The 21,360-nt window shown below is 42.8% G+C and overlaps 1 protein-coding gene and 1 non-coding gene across 3 annotated transcripts in view; one reads left to right on the top strand and one right to left on the bottom strand.

Moving 5' to 3' along the window:
- TSPAN9 (tetraspanin 9) overlaps nucleotides 1-21,360 on the bottom strand; it is a 468,673-nt gene that overhangs the window by 373,643 nt on the left and 73,670 nt on the right. For both annotated transcript variants that reach the window (XM_056517265.1, XM_056517266.1), the window contains exon 2: nucleotides 16,404-16,454. The gene's annotated coding sequence lies outside the window, so the exon portion shown is untranslated. The remainder of the gene's footprint in view (nucleotides 1-16,403; nucleotides 16,455-21,360) is intronic.
- Nucleotides 17,084-17,269, top strand: LOC130267935 (U2 spliceosomal RNA). The gene has a single exon (XR_008843341.1). It is a non-coding gene; the product is annotated as a U2 spliceosomal RNA (small nuclear RNA).

Genomic DNA, 21,360 nt, shown 5'->3' with positions numbered 1-21,360 from the left:
ATTGCGGGGGTCCCACCGCTGGAGACCCCCGCTATCTCACATGCAGCACCCACCTCTGGGAGTTGCACACAGCGCTGCAGCCTCGGTGTCTGCCGGGTCATGACTATGGGGTCGGAGTATCGTGATGTCATGCCCCCTCCCATAGACTTGCATTGCAGGGGCGGGGGCGTGACATCACACGGGGCGGAGTAGTGACCTCCCAGAGGTGTGTGCTTCATGTGAGATAGCGGGGTCCCCAGCAGTGGGACCCCCCCTACTATCAGACATCTTATCTCCTATCCATTGGATAGGGGATAAGATGTCTTAGGGACAGAGTACCCCTTTAACTGGAAACAGGATCTTGACTAGGCCTAATACTCCTTCTCCTCATGTGACTTAGGATGTGTCAGCATTTGAGCCTAAGCTAGACCAGACTGACCTGGTTTGGTTCTAGCCCTCTGGGGAGAAAGGTTGGACTAAGAAGACTCCTCCCTCATAGAAACTAGCTAAAGAGAAGTCATGTGACCAATGATCCAGCATCCTTCCATATTTAGTTCCTGTCAAAAGAAAAGAATTTCCTCTGTAGTATTCAGCAGCTAATGAGTACTGGAAGGATTAAGATTTTTTAAATAGAAGTAATTTACACATCTGTTTAACTTTCTGGCACCAGTTGATTTAAAAAAATAAAGTTTTCCACCGGAGTAACCCTTTAACAGCTGCTGTATACTACACAGGAAGTTCTTTTCTTTTTGAATTTCCTTTCTATCTGACCACAGTGCTCTCTGCTGACACCTCTGTCCATGTCAGGAACTGTCAGGATCAGAATAGGTTTCCTATGGGGATTTGCTTCTACTCTGGACAGTTCCTGACATGGACAGAGGTGTCAGCAGAGAGCACTGTGGTCAGACTGGAAAGAAATTCAAAAAGAAAAGAATTTCCTCTGTAGTATTCAGCAGCTAATAAGTACTGGAAGGATTAAGATTTTTTAAATAGAAGTAATTTACACATCTGTTTAACTTTCTGGCACCAGTTGATTTAAAAAAAATAGTTTTCCACCGGAGTAACCCTTTAACAGCTGCTGTATACTACACAGGAAGTTCTTTTCTTTTTGAATTTCCTTTCTATCTGACCACAGTGCTCTCTGCTGACACCTCTGTCCATGTCAGGAACTGTCAGGATCAGAATAGGTTTCCTATGGGGATTTGTTCATGCTCTGGACGGTTCCTGACATGGACAGAGGCGTCAGCAGAGAGCGCTGTGTTCAGACTGGAAAGAAATTCAAAAAAGAAAATAACTTCCTCTGTAGTATACAGCAGCTGATAAGTACTGGAAGGATTAAGATTTGTAAATAGAAGTAATTTACAAATCTGTCCAACTTTCTGGCTCCAGTTGATTTAAAAAATAAAATTATGTTCCCTTTAAAAGTGACATTTCAAGCATGTGGATTGATAATGGGCATTCCTTTTGTGACAGCGTTTATCCACCAGCGTGCCTCCAGCTGTTGCAAAACTACAACTCCCAGCATGCTCGGACAGCCTTCGGCTGTCCGAGCATGCTGGGAATTGTAGTTTTGCAACAGCTGGAGGCACACTGGCTGAAGAACATCTGCTTTAACTATGTTCAGATTTCCCCCCCCCCCCAAAAAAAAAAAAAAAAAAAAACCTTTTCTGACAGTAGACCCTGTGCCCGGCAGGGGGTGGCAGAAAGTTACAACGCAGCTGTCTAAATAAATGTGTTACTTCCAACTATAAATGCTCGGTCTTTCACGTCGCATCCCACGAAAGTGCTGCGCATTAAAAAGATATATTTACCGAGCAAAAAAACTCCTTCCCTTGCTCTCCGTAAGATGAGATTTTATGTTACACCACTGGTGAGGTTGCAGATTTATTATAGGAGAAAATAGGAACTTCCCTCCCCTTGCTCACCCCTCCCTTCTTCATAGGATTGGGATGAGTATGAAGCCCCGTGAATGGAACCCTTTGTTTTTTTTGGAGAGCGTATGGCACATTAGGGGGATATAGAGTTGCCCTGATCCTTAAGGAATTTGTTACTTTATATCGGCATTTATGCGGGTTCATAAGACTTATCCCGAGGTGGAAAATACGACCGGTCGTCTGCTGTTTTGCCGGCAAAAGTTGTGTCGCTATTACACACCGGCATTGCGGTCTTTATATGGCTTTTTTTTTTATGCGCCGATCAGGGATATCCAATGACTTTTTACAGTTGTATTCCCAATGTTCTATTCAAAAAGGTATTTACATTTTGTTTATTGATACTGTAGCATAGGATACCTTATCCGGTCCTATTATGTCTTCCTCTGCTCACTTGTAAAATAGTATATAGGAGGCTAGGGGGTTACCCAACAAACGAAATCTGATGTATTTTGGGGACTATAAAGCCAGACTTATACATAAGATAGCTGCTGGCCGAAAGCCATCGCTCCAGATCTCTCCATATGCATGAACGCTCAGCTCAGTTGAGCGTCCATGTGTTTTGGAAAGAAAGGAGGGTGTAGGCCGCTCCAAGATTTCACTAACTAGCCTTATAGGTAAGGTAGCTATTGGCCAATCACCATCTCTCTTCATATCTCTATATGCATGAATGCTCAGCTCAGTTGAGCGTCCATGTTTTTGGAAAGAAAGGAGGGTGTAGGCCGCTCCAAGATTTCACTAACTAGCCTTATAGGTAAGGTAGCTGTTGACCAATCACCATCTCTCTTCATATCTCTATTTAGTGTTGCTCACGAATATTCGCAATGCGAATTTTATTCTCGCATATCGCATATTCGCGAATTCGCGAATATAGCACTATATATTCGTAATTACGAATATTGTTTTTTTTTTGTTTTTTCACAGTACACATCACAGAATTTTCGTTCGTGTTAATGTTCGCATATATTAATTTCCGCATACAGATTTTCGAATGTGTTAGTGTTCGCATATGCTAATTTTCGCACAATTTAATTTGTTCGCATACACGAATTTTCGTTTGTGTTAATGTGCGTATATATGACGTTTCGCCGGTGTTAATATTCGCATATGCGAATTTGTGTTTATGTTAATGTTAGCATGTGCAAAATTGTCGCATATGTTGATTTTTCGCATACACAAAATTTTAGGCTTATGTTAATGTTCGCATACGCGAATTGTCATGATTGTTAATGTTCATATATGCGAATTGTCGTGCATGTTAATTTTCGCATACGCTAATGTTAATTTCTGCATGCAAATTTACGTATATGTTAATGTTCTCATACGCTAAATTTTCGCATATGTGAATATTCGCATATGCTAATTCCCAAGCGATTTTATGTTTGCATACGCGAATATTTTCGTTTTGCTATAATGAGCGCATACACAAAGTTTCGCTGGTGGCAAATATTCGCATATGCAAAATTACAGTTTTGCTACTGTTGGTATGTGTAAAATTTCGCATATGTATATTTTTCGCATACGTAAACGTTTGGGCTTATGTTAATGTTCGCATACGCGAATTGTAGTGTATGTAATGTTCATAAACGCGAATTTTAGCGCATGTTAATTTTCGTATGTGCGAAAATAAGACAATTTTACGAATATGCGAATAGTCGCGAATAGATGACGTCCATATATTCGCAAATTCGAATATGGCCTATGCCGCTCAACACTAATCTCTATATGCATGAATGCTCAGCTCAGTTGAGCGTCCATGTCTTTTGGAAAGAAAGGAGGGTGTAGGCCGCTCCAAGATTTCACTAATTATCCTTATACATAAGATAGCTGTTGGCCAAACACCATCTCTCTAGATATCTCTCTAGATATCTCTATGTGCATGAACGCTCAGCTCAGTTGAGCGTCCATGTGTTTTATACAGAAAGGCAGGTGTAGGCCAATGCAAGATTTCTCTGGTGACTATAAAACTAGCCTTGTACATATGACAGCTCTTGGTCAAATTCCATCTCTTTAGATCTCTTCATATGCATGAACACTCAGCTCAGTTGAGGGTCCATGTGTTTTGAACAGAGAGGAGGGTGTAGGCCACTGCAATATTTCTCTGGTAAAAGCCAGCCTTATACATAAGACAGCTGTTGGACCAATGCCATCTTTCCTGATGTCTCCATATGCATGAACGCTTAGCTCAGTTGAGCGTTCATGCGTTTTGCAGAGAAAGAAGGGTGAAGGCCACTGCAAGTTTATTCTGGGGACTTAAAGGGGTATTCCAGGAAAACTGGCTCCAGAAAGTTAAACAGATTTGTAAATTACTTCTATTTAAAATTTTTAATCCTTCCAATAATTATCAGCTGCTGAAGTTGAGTTGTTTTCTGTCTGGCAACAGTGCTCTCTGCTGACATCTCTGCTTGTCTCTGGAACTGCACAGTTTAGAAGAGGTTTGCTATGGGGATTTGCTTCTAAACTGGGCGATTCCCGAGACACGTGTCATCAGAGAGCACTTAGTCCGAAAAGAACAACTCAACTTCAGCAGCTCATAAGTACTGAAAGGATTAATATTTTTTAATAGAAGTAATTTACAAATCTGTTTAACTTTCTGAAGCCAGTTGATATATATATATATATATATATATATATATATATATATATATATAAAAGGTTTTTTTTTTCCTGCATAACCCCTTTAAAACTAGCCTTATACATAATACAGCTGTTAGCCAAAGGCCATCTCTCTGGATCTCTCCATGTACATGGACACTCAGCTCAGTTGAGCGTTCATGTGTTTTGAACAGAGAATAGGGTGTAGACCACTGCAATATTTCTCTGGTGACTAGAAAGCTAACCTTATACATAAGACACCTGTTAGCCAAAGGCCATCTCTCTGGATCTCTCCATGTACATGCACACTCAGCTCAGTTGAGCATTCATGTGTTTTGAACAGAGAAGAGGGTGTAGACCACTGCAATATTTCTCTGGTGACTAGAAAGCTAACCTTATACATAAGACAGCTGTTGGACTAAGGCCATAGCTCCAGATCTCGCCATATGCATGAACGCTCAGCTCAGTTGAGCATTCATGTGGTTTGATCAGAGAATAGGGTATAGACCACTGCAATATTTCTCTGGTGACTAGAAAGCTAACCTTATACATAAGACAGCTGTTGGACTAAGGCCATAGCTCCAGATCTCTCCATATGCATGAACGATCAGCTCCGTTGAGCATTCATGTGGTTTGATCAGAGAGGAAGCTGTAGGGCACTGCAAGAATTCTCTGGTGACTATAAAGCTAGCCTCATACATAAAATAGCTTTTAACCAAACACCATCCTTTCAGATGACTCCATGCACATGAATGCTCAGCTCAGCTGAGCATACATGTGTTTTGAACAGAGAGAAGGGTATAGGCCACTATAAGTTTTTTTCTGGTGACTATAAAGCTATCCTTATACATAAGATAGCTGTTGGCCAAACACCATCTCTCCAGATCTCTCCATATGCATGAACGCTCAGTTCAGTCGAGCATTCATGTATTGTAAACAGAAAGCAGGGTGTAGGCCACTGCAAGTTTTTTCTTGTGATTATAATGCTAGCCTTATACATAGTACAGCTATTGGCCAAACACCATCTTTCCAGATCTCTCCATATGCATGAACGCTCAGCTCGGTTGAGGGTTCATGTATTTTGAACAGCAAAGGAGGTGCAGGATACTGCAAGGTTTCTCTGGTGGTGGGTTATGTCTGCGAGGATAAAACGAACATTGCTGTTGTGCTCTGACCCGGACTTCGGGTCCCGACAAATCCCTTTGACATGAATTGGGTCTGTCGGGTGTCCGAGGGGCACTATTTTTTTTCTCCGCTCAACTACAGTCCTTCTGACGGACTGACCGACGTAGCTCCCTTGGCGGCAGTGTGAACGAGCGCTAAGTATGTGGCTCTGTCAAAAGCCAGGCCAGAACCGATTCTAGCAGAGAGGCTGGACTAAAGACTCTCTCCTGCAAAAATTGGCTAGGAGTAACATGTGACCAAAGCACCATTCAACTGTATACCTTATATGCAAGAATTGTTAATCCCTGACTTTTTGCAACTGTATATGTGAAGCATAGCTTTTCACTCTCAACAACTACAATACAATCATGTTATACCCAGATGGGGGTATAGCCATGACCACAGGGGGGCACAATTGAGCTTATGCAGTTGTGAGCCAGTGTTTTTGCCAACCAGGGTGCCTCCAGCAGTTGCAAAACTACAACTCCCAGCATGCCCGGACAGCCAAAGGCTGTCCGGGCATGCTGAAAGTTGTAGTTTTGCAACAGCTGGAGGCACCCTGGTTGGCAAAAACACTGGCATGGACTGAAAAAAAGATTGCTCCAGTATACGGATAATTTCTTATCCTGCACCACATAGGAACGCAGCGAATTCCTCCTGATCTGGTGATTAGTACCAGCCGAGCTGCCCGAGCGGCAGCTGAGGCATTTACAAGGGGCTGGCAGCCTGCCCGAAGCCTGACTGCAAATTCTGCATGCAAATTAAATGAATTGTGATTCGCTTCATTAACTCTGAGCCAACGTATTGCACCATTCTGTATTATTTTTTTTTTTTGCAGACTCAAAAAAATTCAAAAAATAAATTATTTTTTTCTTTTTTTTTGTGAGTCTGCAAAAAAAAAAAAAATTGCATTACAGTTTTCCGGATACAATTCACTATGAATAATTATTTATTATTATTATTATTTTTTTCTGACTTCTGACAAAACGTAATTGAAACGAATTCAGATACACCACCGTAATTAGAAGGAGTCTTATTTATAACAGCATCAAACATTTAACTACTCGAAACAGCTTGACGCTCACATAAGAGACGCATAAGATGTCACAGGCCGGTGACGTATGTGTTAGGCGCCATCTAGTGGTGCTGGGTAGAACTACAGGGGCTGAGTGGGTTCCATAGGTAAAAGGTTGCAAAACTAAGAATTATTGCTGTTATGTTAGTTGTGCTGTATATAGAAGACACAGTGAGGGTAGCAATGGTCTTGTTTTTTTTTTTGCCTGCTTCCTGTTATATTTTCTGTCCAATGTTACCCCAAAAATAAAAGAAACCCTACAAAAGATCAGTACCAATTAAATACTGCTCCAATCTACTATTACCACTTTAAAGAAAGGGGAAGTTGTATGCCAGACTGAATACATATATATATATATATATATATATATATATATATATATATATATATATTTAATTTTATTTTTTTTTATTTTTTTTTATTTTGTTCCTGATTAAGAAGTTGCTCAGGACTACAATTCCCAGAATGCAATGCTTTCCCTCTGCTCTCCAGCACTTCTGTCAGTCCCCACCCAGAGCTGCTGCGGAACATTTCTCTGCACTGCAGACTCTCTCTCCACACAGAAAGCCTGCTGCACCTGCTGCATTCATTCCCTGTCTGCCCCTCTGTCTGTGATATTTTTCAGCACCAGGCAGCATGCTGTATACAGACCCTATTCGTCCATAAATGTCCCAATAAAGATATAAATATATTTATGGCAGGGAGATGATGTAAGCTTGAGGGGCTGCTCAGAGGTGATGACATCACTTAGGAGGCGGGGCTTCAGCTCAAAGACTAGATCCAGCCGCACCTCCTGAGACAGTAGTGGATGATGTGTTATATTAGAAGAGAGGGAGAAGCTGGGGAGCTGCTCAGACAACACAACACTGACAATGAGAGGACTACACAACTTCCTGTCAGGAGAGAGGGAGGAGTCGGGAAACTGTTGAGACAACACCTGATTAAAAAGGAGAGAACTATACAACTTCCTGTTATGAGAGAGAGAGAGGATCCGGAAAGCTGCTTGGACAACACCACACTGACAATGAGAGGACTACACAACTTTCTGCCAGAAGAGAGGGAGGAGCCGGTGAGCTGAATACCCTATTAATGTAATACATAACATAAGTATATTAAAAAATTAGTACAATCATATTCCCAGCCCTAAGAGGACTCAGACCCTGGCACTAATAGAGGTATTGGCATTAAAATTGTTGCCCATAGCAACCAATCAGATAGCTTCTTTCATTTTTTAAAAGGCCTCTGAATAATGAAAGCAGCGATCTGATTGGTTGCTATGGGCAACTCAGCAATGTTTCCTCTGGACAGGTTTTGATAAATCCCCCCCCCCCCCCCAGTATGCCAGTGCTCAATTAGCCTGCACCCCTTTTATCAGCATAGTTAAGATGTATAAAAGGTCATTCACTGACAGCAAGCAGATGTGTTGAAAATTGTGAAGAATTGAATAAAGTAGAAAATTTATGGACTTTTCATTACATAATGATGCTAATGAGCTAATGATAAGCTTTAGTCACATAACTTGCTGTTTGGCAACCAGTGTCCCTACAGCTTTTGCGAAACTACAGCTCCCAGCATACTGTGAGTTGTAGTTTCGCAACAGCTGGAGGCACACTGGTTGGGAAACCCTGACTTACACTATCATAGTAAAGAGTCGTATTGGCTTTTAAAGGGCCAGAATACACGTTTCTACAGTATTTTGCCTTTAACCCCTTAAGGACGCAGGACGTAAATGTACGTCCTGGTGAGGTGGTTCTTAACGCACCAGGACGTACATTTACGGAGCGATGCCCGTGTCATGCGCGGCTGATCCCGAGCTGCTGATCGCAGCCAGGGACCCGCCGGCAATGGCCGACGCCCGCGATCTCGCGGGCGTCCGCCATTAACCCCTCAGGTGCCGGGATCAATACAGATCCCCGCATCTGCGGCAGTTCGCGATTAAAATGAACGATCGGATCGCCCGCAGCGCTGCTGCGGGGATCCGATCATTCAGAACGCCGCGCGGAGGTCCCCTCACCTTCCTCCGTGCGGCTCCCGGCGTCTCCTGCTCTGGTCTGTGATCGAGCAGACCAGAGCAGGAGATGACCGATAATACTGATCTGTTCTATGTCCTATACATAGAACAGATCAGTATTAGCAATCATGGTATTGCTATGAATAGTCCCCTATGGGGACTATTCAAGTGTAAAAAAAAATGTAAAAAAATGTAAAAGTAAAAGTAAAAAAAAAAGTGAAAAATCCCCTCCCCCAATAAAAAAGTAAAACGTCCGTTTTTTCCTATTTTACCCCCAAAAAGCGTAAAAAACATTTTTTATAGACATATTTGGTATCGCCGCGTGCGTAAATGTCCGAACTATTAAAATAAAATGTTAATGATCCCGTACGGTGAATGGCGTGAACGAAAAAAAATTTAAAAAGTCCAAAATTCCTACTTTTTTAATACATTTTATTAAAAAAAAAATTATAAAAAATGTATTAAAAGTTTTTTATATGCAAATGTGGTATCAAAAAAAAGTACAGATCATGGCGCAAAAAATGAGCCCCCATACCGCCGCTTATACGGAAAAATAAAAAAGTTATAGGTCATCAAAATAAAGGGATTATAAACGTACTAATTTGGTTAAAAAGTTTGTGATTTTTTTTAAGCGCAACAATAATATAAAAGTATATAATAATGGGTATCATTTTAATCGTATTGACCCTCAGAATAAAGAACACATGTCATTTTTACCAGAAATTGTACGGCGTGAAAACAAAACCTTCCAAAATTAGCAAAATTGCGTTTTTCGTTTTAATTTCCCCACAAAAATAGTGTTTTTTGGTTGCGCCATACATTTTATGATATAATGAGTGATGTCATTACAAAGGACAACTGGTCGCGCAAAAAACAAGCCCTCATACTAGTCTGTGGATGAAAATATAAAAGAGTTATGATTTTTAGAAGGCGAGGAGGAAAAAATAAAAACGTAAAAATTTAATTGTCTGAGTCCTTAAGGCCAAAATGGGCTGAGTCCTTAACCCCTTAAGGACTCAGGGTTTTTCCGTTTTTGCACTTTCGTTTTTTCCTCCTTACCTTTTAAAAATCATAACCCTTTCAATTTTCCACCTAAAAATCCATATTATGGCTTATTTTTTGCGTCGCCAATTCTACTTTGCAGTGACATTAGTCATTTTACCCAAAAATGCACAGCGAAACGGAAAAAAAAATCATTGTGCGACAAAATCGAAAAAAAACCGCCATTTTGTAACTTTTGGGGGCTTTCGTTTCTACGCAGTGCATATTTCGGTAAAAATTACACCTTATCATTATTCTGTAGGTCCATACGGTTAAAATGATACCCTACTTATATAGGTTTGATTTTGTCGCACTTCTGGAAAAAATCATAACTACATGCAGGAAAATTTATAAGTTTAAAAATGTCATCTTCTGACCCCTATAACTTTTTTATTTTTCCACGTATGGGGTGGTATGAGGACTCATTTTTTGCACCGTGATCTGAAGTTTTTATCGGTATGATTTTTGTTTTGATCGTACTTTTTGATCACTTTTTATTCATTTTTTAATGATATAAAAAGTGACCAAAATACGCTTTTTTGGACTTTGGAATTTTTTTGCGCGTACGCCATTGACCGTACGGATTAATTAATGATATATTTTTATAGTTCGGACATTTACGCACGCGGCGATACCACATATGTTTATTTTTTATTTTTTTTACACTGTTTTATTTTTTTTATGGGAAAAGGGGGGTGATTCAAACTTTTATTAGGGAAGGGGTTAAATGACCTTTATTAACACTTTTTTTTTACATTTTTTTTGCAGTGTTATAGGTCCCATAGGGACCTATAACACTGCACACACTGATCTCTAATGCTGATCACTGGCGTGTATTAACACGCCTGTGATCAGCATTATCGGCGCTTGACTGCTCCTGCCTGGATCTCAGGCACGGAGCAGTCATTCGTCGATCGGACACCGGGGAGGCAGGTAAGAGCCCTCCCGGTGTCCGATCAGCTGTTCGGGACGCCGCGATTTCACCGCGGTGGTCCCGAACAGCCCGACTGAGCAGCCGGGTCACTTTCACTTTCACTTTAGAAGCGGCGGTCAGCTTTGACCGCCGCTTCTAAAGGGTTAATACCGCACATCGCCGCGATCGGCGATGTGTGGTATTAGCCGCGGGTCCCGGCCGTTGATTAGCGCCGGGACCGACGCGATATGATGCGGGATCGCGGCGCGATCCCGCTTCATATCGCGGGAGACGGCGCAGGACGTAAATATACGTCCTGCGTCGTTAAGGGGTTAAAGGGGTATTCCAGGAAAAAAAAAAAATGTTATATATCAACTGGCTCCAGAAAGTTAAACAGATTTGTAAATTACTTCTATTAAAAAATCTTAATCCTTTCAGTACTTATGAGCTTTTGAAGTTAAGGTTGTTCTTTTCTGTCTAAGTGCTCTCTGAATACACGTGTCTCGGGAAACGCCCAGTTTAGAAGCAAATCCCAATAGCAAACCTCTTCTAAACTGGGCAGTTCCCGAGACACGTGTCATCAGAGAGGACTTAGACAGAAAAGAACAACCTTAACTTCAGAAGCTCATAAGTACTAAAAGGATTAATATTTTTTAATAGAAGTAATTTACAAATCTGTTTAACTTTCTGGAGCCAGTTGATATATATATATATAAAAGTTTTTTCCTGGAATACCCCTTTAAGGACACTTGGGACTGCAGCGACATCTGACTAATGTCAATGTACATGTTCTAATGGAAAATGTAAGAAAATCCCAGTATCCCAGCAAACCGCAGAGCAGATCCCAGCTCCATAGAAGATCAGACCACAGAGCTCCATATGCTATAGCACAGTGGTCTCCAACCTGTGGACCTCCAGATGTTGCAAAACTACAACTCCCAGCATGCCCGGACAGCCTTTGGCTGTCCGGGCATGCTGGGAGTTTTAGTTTTGCAACATCTGGAGGTCCGCAGGTTGAAGACCACTGCTATAGCAGCTATTCTGCAGACTCTGCACAGATGTCATGTCATTGTGTGGCTCGAGCTATCAAGTAAATTTCCTATCTTATGTTATACCGGAATATATGTAGAATCACGATATAAAGCATATAGTGAAATCACAATGCTTTTTTTTCCTTCTTTTTTTTTTTCCAGAAATAGCGCCACTCTTGTCCACAGGTTGTGTCTGGTATTACAGGTTTAAAGGGAATCGGTGTGCTGTATTTGCTGCTAAGAGCTGTAGACACTATTAGATAAATGTTTGGGTATAAAAGCAAACTGTTCCTTACCTGGAGCTGATGGTGGTTGCCAAACTAATAAAATTGACTTTTTATTTTTTACCCAAGTGTCAAGGAGGCGGAGCAGAGCTGCTGAAGTGCCACAGCCATAGCATGCCTCCTCGCTCCTCCCAGCCCTTACCTAAGTGATGCACTTGGCTCTGTACATTACTTAAGGAGGGGTTAGGAGGTGAGGAGTCGAGGACAAGGAAGGTGGCATGCCTGGCTGTGGCACTTAAGGAGCTCAGCTCCACCTCCTTGGCACTTGGCAACCAACATCAGATCTAGAAAAGGTGCAGTTTGCTGTTATACCCTAACAGCTTTCCAATGGTGTCTGCAGCTTTTTGCAGCAAACACAGCAGACAGATTTAATTTAAAGGGGTACTCCAGGAAATTGATCTTATCCCTTATCCACAATACAAGAGATAAATGTTTGTATCTCCTTCTTACCCGTCCTCAGCAAGCTCCGGTCCCCACCTTCTGAGATAAGTGACGGTCTGCTCAGCCAATCACCAGCTGCAGCAATGTCCCACCTCAATCAGTGATCAGCTGCTGCGGAACATTGCTCTGCACTGCATATTATCACTTCACACAGCAAGCCTGCAGCACTGCTGCATTTTTTCCCTGTCTGCTCCTCTGTCCGTGACACTGTTCAGCACCAGGCAGCATGCTGTATGCAGACCCCATTCTTCCATAAATGTCCCAATAATGATATATATATATATATATATATATATATATATATATGACTATATGGCAGGGAGATGATGATGTAGGCTGGAGGGGTTGGTCAAAGGTGATGACATCACTCAGGAGGCGGGGCTTTAGCTCAAAGACTAGATCCAGCCACACCTCCTGAGACAGTAGTGGATGATGCGTTGTCTCAGAAGAGGAAGGTAGAAGCTGGGGAGCTGCTGAGACAACACAACACTGATAGTGAGAGGACTACACATCTTCCTGTGAAGAGAAATGGAGGACCGGAGAATCAGCTGAGACAACACCATACCGACAATGAGAGGGCTACATAACTTCCTGTCAGAAGAGAGGGAGGAGCCGGCAAGCTGTTGAGACAACACCTGATTAAAAGGGAGAGGACTACACAACTTCCTGTTCTGAGAGAGGGAGGAGCCGGAAAGCTGCTCAGACAACACCACACTGACAATGAGAGGGCTACACAACTTCATGTCAGGTGGAGAGGCAGGAATCGGGAAGCTGTTGAGACAACACCTGATGGAAAATAAGAGGACATTTACTTTATCCCTAGAGCCACTTAGAGGTAGCTACCCTGTAAGACACAGTCAGATGTGTATGTCCACAAGGACTTGTAGAGTGCAGGGCCCTTTTTGGTGTCCTTCCTGGAGGTCTAAGGGAGGTGTGTGCGGCCATCAGGTTCCTCCCCTCCCTGCAACCCTTCTGTTTTCAAATAGATGCCAACCAGTTGCACTCCTTGTTTGAGATTTGGGTAACCGCTCCGGTAGATGCCGGGGGTATTTTCGATTCCCTCTAAGCTTCGCCAAGGTGGGGCCATTGATCCTGCACCTTCACAGATGCCTTTTTGGTGCCCTTCTCCCAATTGTTCTCTCGCTGGATCCTTCATTCATACAATGGGTGTTTTAGCTGCCTCAAAATTCTTCCTGATCTTTAGAACCGAATCGAAAAATTTGCGCCGTGTTTTTCCGGTCTATCTGGTATAAATTCCCCATGACAAATGTTAATCCGTAGAGCCGTTACAGACACAATCCAGTGAGGTCTGCAGATGGAGCTGTTGACTTGTCGTTTTCACACTTAAGCAATCTCGCAGACAATGTGTCACGCAGCGAGTGCCACTATGACAGCCGAGGAGACACAAAGCACGGGCACAGTTCCCTTTGTGACAGCGACATATTCTGCGTACAAGGTATGTGAGGTATGCGATCCTCTCTACCGAACAGATACAAATGTAAGCGAAACTACGAGATAATTTACTACAAGTTCTACACACTACAACGTCAAAGCATTAACTAAACAAGCTATCACGGTGGAGGCATGCTCGAAATAATAATGATCTCTTATTTTATACACAAAAAAATTAAAACAACATGAAATTAAAACCTGCAAGCACCACTAGGGGAGCTATGGAGCTTACTGCATACTGTTTACACATTGAACTCTATAATAATAAAAAAAAAAAGTATGCAGTGTGCTCCTCAGCCCCCTCTACTGGTGGCTGCTGGTAGCCACAATTTTATTAGAAGGAATAACCAGCTATGTATTTAGCAAAAAAATGGAGATTAAGCCACTGTAGAGAACTCTAAAGGGGCACTCCACTGCCCCATGGTTCAGAACATTTTGTTCCTAACGCTTGTAGCAGGCAACGGCAGCAGGCCTCTCGTGACGTCACACCACGCTCAGACCCCCCCCCACCTTCCAAGACTAACTGGTCTCGGCAGTGATGGGCTGCTCAGTTAATCACCAGTTGCAAAGGTGTTGCGCCTCAGATGGTGATTGGCTGAGCGGGCCAATACTGCTGAGACCAGTTTGTCCCGGAATGTGGGGGACTGAGCACTTAATGTTGGTAGGCCACAACAATTGAACAGGGGTGACTGGCAATAGCAGGCACAGTCATGGTAAAAAAGTGGTGGAAAAAGCCATCTCATCTATGAAAATATCCCACCTAACTCTCAGGTAACCACCAACTTTGGCCTACTTGACCTCTAGAGTCCACAAACACTTCATTCAAAAGAACCCACCGGCTGTCTAAAGTGTATGGGGGCCTGCTGACACCTGACGGAGAGAAGGGATGGGCATGTTCAATTGTTATTGAAACCCCATTGTTCTGCCACCTCAACTATAGTCAATGGATTAAAACATTAGTAACTTGGTGGTTTGTACCATAGCTAATTCATTTTGTACAACAAAGTCCGTAAAGGGGTACTCTGCCCCTAGACATCTTATCCCCTATCCAAAGGATAGGGGATAAGATGTCTGATCGCGGGGGGGGGGGGGGGGGGGGGGGGGAGGGCGCTGCTGGGGACCCCCACAATCTTCCTGCTGCCCCTGGCGTTCATTTAGAGCATCAAGTGCAGGTCCAGAGGCTCGTGAAGTAACGTCCGTGCCCCGCTCGTCACGCCACGGACACGCCCCCTCAATGCAAGTCTATGGGAAGGGGCGTGACGGCTGTCATGCCCCCTCCCATAGACTTGCATTGAGGGGGCATGGCCATGACGTCACGAGCGGGGAGTGATCATGACATCACGAGCCTCCGCCCTGCATCACCAGTCATCCGGCACCCAGCTGAGATTGCGGGGGTCCCCAGAGGCAGGACCCCCACTATCAGACATCTTATCCCCTATCCTTTGAATAGGGGATAAGATGTCTAGGGGCGGAGTACCCCCTTTAAGACACCCATACCCTTTAGTCAAACGTTGGCCAAACAGATGATGTTGGGGGAGAGAAAGATCAGACATGTTGGGTTTCAACTACCCAACCCTCTTGATCTCGGAGAGACCACCAGAGGACAATTTGGCAGCGGTTTACCCCTCCTCTCTTCATTGAGAACACATAAACATTCAGCCAAGCATAAATGTGTTTGATGAGAGACATCTGTTGACTCAAAGGGGTTATCGAGGAATAGAAAACAGAGCTAATTTCTTACAAACAACATCTCCACGTCTGTCCCCAGGTTGTGTGGGTTATTACAACTTGGCTCCATTCACTTCAATGGAACGGAGCTGCAGAACCACACCCAACCTGATAAACGGGGAGCTCTTTTTGAAAGAAATTAGCTCTGTTTTTCTTTTCCTGGATAACCCCTTTAAAGGGGTACTCTGGTTGAAAACATTTTTTATTTTATTTTTTTAATCAACTAGTGCCAGAAAGTTAAACAGATTTGTAAATTACTTCTTAATCTTTACAGTACTTATCAGCTGCTGTATATTCCAGAGAAAGTTCTTTTATTTTTGGATTTCTTTTCTGACTGACCACAGTGCTCTCTGCTGACAGGAACTGTCCAGAGTACGAGCAAATCCCCATAGAAAACCTATCCTGCTCTAAACAGTTCCTGACATGGACAGAGGTGTTACTGTGGTCAGACAGAAAAAAAATTCAAAAAGAAAAGAACTTCCTTTAGAGCATACAGCAGCTGATAAGTACTGGGAGGATTAAGATTTGTAAATAAAAGTAATTTACAAATCTGTTTAACTTTCTGGCATCAGATGATTTAAAAAAAATAATATGTTTCCACCGGAGTAGCCCTTTAAAGTGTATTTGAACAGCTATTAAAGGTATACGGCCACCTTTGGAATAAAAAAAAATCATAGATATGACAGACCGAGTTATTTCCACAGCAACCTCCTGTTATTAGTATCAGTTCTGCAGAGAACGCTCTTAGTCCTGCTTACCGTGATATTTAAAGACAGAAGCCTCCGGACTTCAATGTTTTCTTATTTTTCCTATAAAAGAAGAGAAAATGAAAAATCAACAAATTATCATAAAAAGTCAGAAAATCAGCAGAAACAAGCCAAGTCCCGAAACAGAAACCATGACAGGAGGAAGATTTAGTAAATGCCGCAAGGATCATTTTTCATTTCATCCAGCCCAGCGGGTGACGATATATTTAATGTAACGCATGAAATGGTATATACAGTATATTTGATATTATCACAGTATGTGTTCTATGGGTGTCCATAATGATTGACACAACAAAAATAAGTTGTCCCATCAGCAACAACCCCTTTTAGAGTGATGTGCCTGCCATGAACTCCGTTTGGTGATAAGGGACTCAATTTGCCTACAGTGACCTCTGCAGGAGAAATGTAGTATTACATGGCACCAAATCAAATGAATATAAAACATGGAGTTTATGGTCTCAAACTAATAAATCAACTCCAGTTCATAGTGACGGGTTCCAAAATGAGAACTATACTCAGCAGTCATATAAAACATAGAAAACATAGTACATATACAACATGTATTACAGACACACCATAAATAATCCTGTATCTGCACCAATTGAAAAGGACATCCTGGACTGAGAACCGGCTGATTTTGGAGATTGCAAAATGCCAACAAAGAGGGGTTTTCCGCTTCTCGGCCTTTTGGCTAAGATCAAGTGTAGTATCAGTTCTTATCAGTTTCTGCCAGTGGATGGGAAACGCTGGTGTGAGACTGGTGGGGATGGGTGCTGCATGGAGGGGGCAGGTGTACCGGCGCGTTCCGGGGCTGGTTCTGAGGAATCAGCTCGACGGCTGCTCAGATGTGACCTGTTCCCTCTGGGTCTCGCCATGAGGTTGGGGGGGGGGGGGGGGTGACCCTGAGGTGCCGAAACTCACTGGGTGTTATAGCTCACTGAGTGAAAGCACTGCACCATTACTCTTCACCTTTGGCACTCACCCATGGTATCCCGGCCTTCTGGCTAGGATCAGGGAAATTTTTTATAGATCTGGCCGGATGACCGGACAGTATATCTGCACTCGTCCACTTATTTATTATTTTTGTATGTCACTGTGCCACATTTGTGTGTTTATTTGTACACAGGATTGTCAGGATGCGGTAGCCCTTCTGGGTGTCCCTCCTGGTGGTCTAGGGGAGGTGTGTGTGGCCATTAGGTTCCTTACCTCCCTGCAACCCCTGGGCATCTTGGCTTCGGTCAAGATGCCATCAGTATACGGCTCCTTGGCTGATACCTTGGTTAACGCCTAGGTTGAAGCCAGGAGCATTTTGGGCCCATTAGTAGCTTCGGCGAAAAGGGGCATCGAACCTGGATCCTTGCAGGTGCCTTTTGGCCCGGAGGTGAAGGGTAGGTTTGTTGGGGGGCCTCTCTCCTGTTGGAGAAGGGCTTAGCGATAGACCGCATCCTTTGTGCACATTTTTTTAGTGTGACATGTTTGCACTTTTTCTTGCACTTTGGGTGATAGAGAGCACTTGACTCGGCTCTTAAAAAAATAAATCCTTAGGATAGGTAATAAGTGTCTGATCGGTGGGGGTCCTGAATGCCCCTCTTTCAATGGAGTGGCTGTTGAATATGCAGTGTATTTTCTAGGTATATAGGTGATAAGTAATCGGTGATTGATCTATTGCAGTCAAAGAAAACGTCCCAACATGTTTTCCCCATTATAATAATATTAGGGTTCATCAGGGGATCAGATAACAGATAAACATACAGATATTCTAGCTGGATCACATGGGTCCATTTGCGGACCGCTCACTCAGGTACCACCAGGCTGGATGATGAGGCTACATGATAAAGGGTAAGATCAGGGCTGTAGTGATGACACAGTTTCCAGTCAGCGTGGCCTGTTCATTAATGAATAAGCCACTGTCCAGCATTAGCCAAAGAGGCTCTGTGCTCCAGTTCGTAGTGGTGGGTTCCAAGTTGAGAACTATAGTCAGTAGTCGTATGAAACGTTAGAAAGCATAATATATACACAGACATACCATAAATAATCCTGTGGTCTGTACCAAGTGCAAAGGACATCCTGGGCTGAGACCCTGCTGATACTGGTGTTAGCAAAATGCCCACAAAGAGGGGTTTTCCGTACTCTCTTTAGGATAGGTAATAAATGTCTGATCAGTGAGGGCCCTGTTTTCATGGAGTGGATGTTGAATATTCACACTGGCGCTCTGTGTGTCTTCTATCCTTTCTTCTGGATAGGTACTATGTGACTGATTGGTGATCGATGTATTGTTGTAAAGGAAAATGTCCCGATGTGTTTTCCCCATTATAATAATATTAGGGTTCATCAGGGGACGGGATAATGGGAGATACTGAGAAATACATATATTCTAGCTGGATAGGCCATATAAACACCACCACTAGGTAATAAGTGTCTGATCGGTGATCGATGTATTGTAGTAAAAAAAAAAATTCCCATGTGTTTCCAACCATTATAACAATATCGGGGTTCATCAGGGGACCGGATAACAAGATACTGAGACATACATATATTGTAGCTGGATAGGCCATATAAACACCATCACTAGGTAATAAGTGTCCGATTGGTGATCGATGTATTGTAGTCAAAGAAAACATCCCAATGTGTTTCTCCCCATTATAATATTAGGGTTCATTAGGGGACCGGATAACAGGAGATACTGAGACATACAGTACATATATTCTAGCTGGATAGGCCGTATAAACACCACCACTAGGTAATAAGTGTCCAATCGGTGATCGATGTATTGTAGTCAAAATAAACATCCTAACCTGTTTCTCCTGATTATAATAACATTGGGTTTCATCAGGGGACCGGATAACAGGAGATACTGAGACATACATATATTCTAGCTGGATAGGCCGTATAAACACCACCACTAGGTAATAAGTGTCCAATCGGTGATCGATGTATTCTAGTCAAAGAAAACATCCCAATGTGTTTCTCCCCATTATAATAATATTGGGGTTCATCAGGGGATCAGATAACGGGAGATACTGAGACATACATATATTCTAGCTGAATAGGCCGTATTAACACCACCACTAGGTAATAAGTGTCCCATCGGTGATCGATGTATTCTAGTCAAAGAAAACATCCCAACGTGTTTCTTCCCATTATAATAATATTGGGGTTCATCAGGGGATCAGAAAACGGGAGATACTGAGACATACATATATTCTAGCTGGATAAGTCATATAAGCACTAGCTAAACAGATCATATGGGTCCATTTGTGGACCATTCACTTAGGTACCACCAGACTGGATGATGAGGCTCCACGATGTAGGGTTACAACAGGGCTGCAGTGATGACACAGTTCTCAGTCAGCGTGGCCTGTTCAATAGTGTATAAGCCACTATATATTCTGTCCAGCAAGTAAAGCATAAGAGCTTAACAAAGTGCTACGCAATATTTCTTATCGTCTTATTTTATTCCTATAATTACAATAGGAAATGGTTTAAGCTTATAGTTATGTGTCTGGCAGGTAATGACATCAGGAGAAGGCTGTAACATAAGGCAGAGCCCCGACTGCCAATACTATAAAACTCCGTCCAGTGATCGGCTCAGATCCGGGTAAACTCTACATGTCATATATCCAGAAACCGCTATCGCCCTTCATTGTGTACAACATGGTTTCTTGTTTCCGTGCAGGGTCTTGTGCAAAGCGCAGCATATGGAAAGCCTCAGGACCAACGTCTCCACTGATAGAAATGGCAGAATGCAAAGTAATGAAGATTAGCAGGAGGACGGCAAATCCAAAGAGGCGAAAGGCGGCTTCAAACAGGGCAAGAAAAAGAGCTGAAAGCGATACATCCCAGCTGCAAATGCCATTACTAAGCAGGTCATGGAATTTACGGAATATCCAGGACTGTGGGGCCAAGGACTGCAGAGAGGGTGGTATAAAAATAATTTAAAAAAATAGTATTTTTTCCCCAAAAAAACAGTGCTACTATTTTTGGTTTAGGTCAGTAATTATGGAACGACTAAGCTGCCATACCAGACACAGCCTGTGCACAACAGTTGCGCTGTTTTTGGAACATTAGTAAACTGTTCTTCTAATCTAGCGTTTCCCAACCAGAGTGCCTCCAGCTGTTGCAAAACTACAACTCCCAGCCTTCGGCTGTCAGGGCATGCTGGGAGTTGTAGTTTTGCAACAGCTGGAGGCACCCTGGTGTGGAAACACTGTTCTAATCATAGTCAATGCTTGCTGCAGGCAGGGCCGGTGCAAGGATTTTTGCAACCCTAGGCAAAAGCTCATTTGGCCGCCCCTTGACTCCTTCCATTGACACGTCCCACCTTACTACTGGGGTGACACACTGTAACAAACCCCCTCCTCATGTAATCACCTTACTACTGGGGTGACACACTGTAACAAACCTCCTCCTCATTTAATCTCCTTACTACTGGGGTGACACACTGTAACAAACCTCCTCCTCATGTAATCTCCTTACTACCGGGGTGACACACTGTAACAAACCTACTCCTCATGTAATCACCTTACTTCTGGGGTGACACAGCGTAACAAACCTCCTCCTCATATAATCTCCTTAATCCTCCTCTTGTAAACTTGGGTGAATGTGTGAATATTCGCATATGCGTATATCCCCCCCCCACATAAATATTCGCATGTATGCACTTGCACATATGCGAACATTCGCATGCCTCTTTATTCGCATAAAATAATATTCGCATGAATGTATATATATTCGTATATGTGAATATTTGTACTTAATATATATTCATATATACGATTTTATACTCTTGATGCGAATATTCGCATGTGCGCATATACTCACATGCGAACATCCAAAAGTGATACACTGTAACAAACCTCCTCCCCATGTAATCTCAGTACTACTGGGGTGACACACTGTAACAAACCTCATATAATCTCCTTACTGCTGGGGTGACACATTGTAACAG

This window comes from Hyla sarda, chromosome 4, assembly GCF_029499605.1.
Source record: "Hyla sarda isolate aHylSar1 chromosome 4, aHylSar1.hap1, whole genome shotgun sequence".
Taxonomy (NCBI): domain Eukaryota; kingdom Metazoa; phylum Chordata; class Amphibia; order Anura; family Hylidae; genus Hyla; species Hyla sarda.
Note: the sequence above shows the minus strand (reverse complement) of the source record. Positions and strands in the feature narration are given on the sequence as shown.